Raw genomic sequence first — 5,876 nt, forward strand, 5'->3', positions numbered from 1 at the left:
TGCTCTGCATTTAACCCATCCAAGTACACACACACACACACACACACACACACACACACACACACACACACACACACACACACACACACACACACACACACACACACACACACACACACGGGGAGCAGTTGGGGATTCGGTGCCTTGCTCAAGGGTCTCACCTCAGTCGTGGTATTGAGGGTGGAAGAGAGCGCTGGTCCTTCACTCCCCCCACCTACAATCCCTGCTGGACCTGAGACTCGAACCCACAACCTTCAGGTTCACCTTCGGGTCACAAGTCCGACACTCTAACCACTCGTCTGGTATACTGTCTATTCCAGACAGTAGCCTTCAGTAGTCATAGAGTCATTAGGTTTTTCATCCACATTAATACATTTTGACATCTGTCTGTGTAACACGTCATCACATGAGGCTGATTACTGATTGGCCAGTTAAAATACTGTGAAAGTGAGAATAAATAAGTGAAAAGACGTTCAAATGGAGATGTAAGTGATTTTATCGTCATGTGTAAACACTAACTGAAAATCAGGTTCTCTGTTTCTTTTCCTCTTTGTTCACTTTTTTTTGCTGTGTTGCTTCACATTCTGTGTGCATTATGTTTGAACATCTATTTGATACATCTATAACAGTATGGACAAAAACGGATGAGAGCGATGGTGGTGGTGAGAGTGATGAGAGTGATGGTGGTGATGGTGGTGATGGTGCTATCAGCCTGAAAGCTGAAGCTTTGGAAGCAGAATATACTAATGAGGAGGTGAGAGATCGGGACATGCATCAATCTCTTTAGTTAGACATGAAAGCAAGGGCTAAATCCCAGTGCCATTACTATCAGCAGGCAGTTGAACGGCATTGTGGGTAATGTAGGAAAATACGGCAACATGTAGATGAAAAAAGCGTAAACTTAAAAATGTAACAATTTTATTGCAAAATTAATTTTTGATGCCATTGAAGAGTTAAAGTTAATTATAAAGACTGATATACAAGTCGTCCAAGGTGGCGTTTTCCTTTAAGAAGAAGAACTACAGCCGATATAACGGATGAAACTGTCATACTGTCCATTAGTAGGTCCAGTTTTAATGGTCAATATCTGTACATAGTTGTCATTTTTGATTCACTGCACCATTTTTCTAGCTCTGACCCTGACACTGAGGTGCATCACTGCGTATCCTGCACTAGACTTGTGCATGTTTTTTATAGAACTCGGTCAGAAGGCTTGTGATTGACTCATTTTTTTGCTTGCATGAGCAGATCATCCAAGTCCATCAACCTGAATAACACCTTTTCCCTCCATGAGCCTGATAAGCCTCCATGACTGCTGACTGCAATAATTACTGACCTGCACAAAGCGAAAATGAAGATAAATGACAACACAAAGCCTTTTCTGTGTGGGGTACTCCAAGCTCCTGGGTGGTCCACAGCGAATTTAAAGTGTTGTAGACAACCGAAATGAATAAATGTTTCCACTGACATTTGGCATAGCCAAATGAAGGGTTTCTTGAAAATTGAATTCATTTGAATAACTGATTGTGTATATTTACTTGATTACAATTGTCATTTCAATTGCTGTTGTGATTTAAAATAGTATGATTTTTTTTTTAAATTTTCCGATGACTTGAAATCTACTATACTGTAACCTCGTGGAAAAAAAGACTCATCGATTCTCCTTTGAAATATATATTCTCTAAATTTTCGGAGGATCTGCAGTTGTAAACTGCTTTGCAGACTGACATCTGTTCCTCCGCAGGCAACACACTCCATCTGGGATGATTTCGTCAGAAAGTTCTGGAAAGCAAGGCAGGCGTGCAAATAGCCAGGGGAGTGACACAAAGAAGGACAGACGAAAAACTGTATGTGGTACTGAAATACTAAAAATTGGATGGTAAATGAAGTGTCATGCCTGAATACAAATAAATAAATAAATAAATAAGCTTCCAAACTATTATGTAAAACTATTTAAAACTTTATAAAACTGTTTTAGCTACGATTTGGGTCTCCTGTCGAGCAATGTTAGCATAATACTAGCTAGGTGTCTACCTACTTGTGAGGTTTTAAGGTAAACTTTTATCTTATTATAAGACTTTCTATCTTTTCCAGTGTGGCACAATGGTGATTTTCTCATCTATATCTAAATAATGAAGTAAGGCAATGCTCTTAATAAATAATCAGCCTAGTTCATCTCTTCATAGTGATGTCATGATAATGCTAATGATGATCCTTGCTGTAATTTCCAAACTCTGACTAGGAAAAACTGAAGCAAATTCCTCCTCAACTCTGAGTTCGGCAAGTGACGTCAAGTCAGCATGGCTGCTCACAGCATGAACAGTAAACACAGCAGCACTTCTTACCTTTAAATGATTTATACTGGATATACAAGTATTTGCTGTGGAGAAATCAACATACAAACATATTATTTTTATTTTATTTTCCTAAATTTTTATATTTCTATATTTATGCTCATAGTTGTTTGCCTTATTAATATTCTTTTTATTTCTTGTATTTTTACTGTTATACTATGCACCAGTACACCAAGACAAATTCCTTGTACATGTAAACCCAGGATACATGGCAATAAAAGTGATTCTGATTCTGATTCGCTTGTTAAATCTATAACACTGACTATACAGTTTCCTGTGAGGAGGAAAATATACATCACTCATCACAGTTAGCTGGTTGGCTTGTTGCTAAAAAAAAAAAAAAGACGAACACTGGAGATGTCCGATGTATTTTTGTATTTTGTATACTTCGTATTTTGAACGCAAAGAGCTTGACAGTGACGTCATTCCAAGCTCCGACTTCCCACTTCTGAGGTAAGACGAATGCAGCATCTCTAATTGCAGTCTACTGTATGAACGGCTATGGAATCTGGGGGCGGAGCTTTGTATACATGGCATAAATGGGGAAATGAAGGATGAGACATTGAGAAAAACAGATCACTTGTCATGGATTTACCTCTGTCTTCTCGTATATTACATACGGTTAATCTAATCTTTACCCAAATCACTTTTTATTACGGTCTCTTTCTACCCCATATAGTACTCGAACAAGTTTTAATGTGTGTGTAATTTGTTTACAGGAGCTTAACCTGTCGCTAACACACTGAGTCATCGTTCTGAAATGTAGTTTTGCTGGCGGATTTGCTTTGTTATTGCTGACTCATCCAGCTGCTAACTGCATCCTCTTTATGCACAGCAGAGTTTACACTTAATATTGTTGGAGATGTTCAGACTTATTCTATCCATCCACTTTTTTTAAACGAGCGATCAAAACATGAACACTGATACTACAGACGACTGCATGTTCCATTTTTTGCTGCATGTTTTTTTAGTCGTAATATGTTGAATGTCAAATTTCTTTCAGTGTATATCTACAGTGGATATGAAATTTTACACACCCCTATTAAAATTGCATGTTGTTGTGATTTCAGAAATGAAACCAAGATAAATAATGGCAGATCTTTTTCTACCTTTAATGTGATACAGAACCGAAGAACAAAATTCAAGTGAAAAACAGATAAAAATGTTTTAGGAAAAGGAAGAAAAAGAAAACGTAAAAAATAACCTGGTTGCATAAGTATGCACACCCCTTCACTAATACTTTGTTAAAGTAAGCTGTAGTACAGCACTCAGTCTTTTTGGGTACTAAATTAGCACATCTTGATTTGGCATTTTTATTCCATTCTTCCTTACAAAAAATGCTCCGGATCTATCAAATTGTGAGGAGATCTCCAGTGCACAGCCCTCTTCAAGTCATTCCACAGGTTTTTGATACTCCAGGTATTTTGATGCTGATCTTCTTCTTCTTCTTCTGAAGCCTTTCCTTTGTTGACTTGGATTTGTGCTTTGGAAGTTGAATCTTCAGTTCTCTAACAGAGACTTACAGGTTTTGTGCCAAAATAGATTGGTATTTGGAACGTTCCATGATTCCCTCTATCTTGACTAGAGAACCAGTCCCAGCTGAAGAGAAGCAGCCCCATAACATGATGCTGCCACCACCATGCTTCACCATGGGTATGGTCTTATTTGGGTGATAAGCTGTCTTGTTTTTTGCACCAAACATATCTTTTAGATCTATGCACAAAAAAAGTTCTACCTTGTCCTTATCAGACTATAACACATTTTGCCACACAGTTTTGAGTGATTTAGATGGGCTTGGATGTTTTTGTCTTGGGCTTCTGTCTAGCCACCCTACCCCATAGCCCAGATATGTGAAGAATATGAGAGATTATTGACAGATGCAGAGGGTGACCAGTCCTTCAGATATTCCTGCAGCTCCTTTAATGCTGCTGTAGATCTCTTGGCAGCCTCCCTGATAAATTTTCTTTCTTTTCCTTTTGCGAATTTTAGAGGAACATCCTGTTCTTGGTAATGTCATTGTGGTGCCTCATTTTCTCCACTTGTTGATGATAGCCTTCACAGTGTTCCATAGTATGTCTAATATTTTGGAAATTCTTTTGTAATTTTCTTTATTTACTTCTCCAGGTACACCTTGACATCATTCTGGGGTGTCATCCTGCTGAGGAAGGAAGAGGGAGCTTATTGGTGGTTAATATTGGGAATCTATTGATGTTCCTCCTGCTGTTTGGCCAAGGACTGGACCACTTGTTGGACTGGAACTCAGCTTCATTCTCCATGCCTGTCTCACATTGTTCTCCAAGCAGGTCCTGGGTTTCAGCACCAGATCACGTTTGTCCTTTTCAGAAATGTCTTCTTTGTTACGGATGGTCTTGTCCATATCTGATAGTATTAATGGACCTAACTAAGAAAACAAATCTAAAATCAGCACTGCCAGAACATTCATGTATAATTAGTCTTCCTCATTTCATTAAACAAGCTTTTATTCTATTAAAGCGCCTCTTCAGGCCTCGCTTTTTCTTAATTGAACATTCCAGTTTATGCATTAAGGGCAATAAATGCATTTGCATGTGTTAATATTGCATTAACCTGCACTAAAAATTGTTAGTATTACATAGACAGTGGATATGAAAAAATACTGCTCTGATAAGACCAGGTTTGTTTGTCTCTCAGACAATTCTCAAAAATGTAACCAGTCAGTGTTAGTACAAGTGAGTGTTTATTAAACAGAAAATGGTTACAGTGTGTGTGTGTGTGTGTGTGTGTGTGTGTGTGTTTCTGTTTTTTCAGAGCATTACATAAAGTGCAAACATCAAAAAATGTAGCTTAAGGTTTTCTTCCTCCTTGAAAAATGTTTTGAAAGTGGGGCAGGTCATTCACAATGAGAGGTCTTTCATAAAAATGTACTAAACATGATTACAAACTTCACATAGACTGTAGATATGAAAAAAATGTTGCTGTTAGGCTTTCAAAATGTCCCAGTGGTGTGGCAGATCTTTTGACAGGATATGAAGAGAGTCTCTTGTTATTCTTAAAGAATGCGAAATCCTGCTCTACTACATAAATCTTTTGTTTCTTCAGAAATGCCTGGAAAATGTAACCATTCTTTAGATGCATAAACTATACAAGTTGTTCTCCATTACCTATTTTTTAATTTTTTTTAGCTTAGTTTGCTATTAGACCTAAATGGGCATTTGCAAAGTCTTTCTGAGTAAAAATTTCATTCATCATTAACAACAGTTGTTGTTAATGTTATTTTCTCTATCATTCATGTAGCTTCAGTTAATGTTCACATTAAAACATCAGAATGGGGAAAAATGTAATCTCTGTGACTTTGGCATGGTTGTTGGTGCCAGAGAGGCTTGTCGGATTATTTCAAAAACCGCTGATCTCCTGGGATTTCAACCCACAACAGTCTCTAGAGTTTGTGCGAAAAACTAAAAACATCCAAAGAGCAGCAGTTGTTCAGGCGGAAACATATTATTGAAGACCAGAAGCTGACAGGAAGGCTAAGGTAACTCAAAT

The 5,876-nt window shown here is 37.8% G+C and overlaps 1 long non-coding RNA gene across 1 annotated transcript; it reads left to right on the top strand.

The window, feature by feature from the left end:
* Window positions 1-1,742: 1,742 nt before the first annotated feature.
* LOC113530161 (uncharacterized) lies at window positions 1,743-2,590 on the top strand. The gene is made up of 3 exons (XR_004578812.2): window positions 1,743-1,847; window positions 2,095-2,137; window positions 2,243-2,590. It is a non-coding gene; the product is annotated as an uncharacterized LOC113530161 (long non-coding RNA).
* The last annotated feature ends 3,286 nt before the right edge of the window (window positions 2,591-5,876 follow it).

This window comes from Pangasianodon hypophthalmus, chromosome 9 (assembly GCF_027358585.1).
Source record: "Pangasianodon hypophthalmus isolate fPanHyp1 chromosome 9, fPanHyp1.pri, whole genome shotgun sequence".
In the NCBI taxonomy this organism is placed as follows: Eukaryota; Metazoa; Chordata; class Actinopteri; order Siluriformes; family Pangasiidae; genus Pangasianodon; species Pangasianodon hypophthalmus.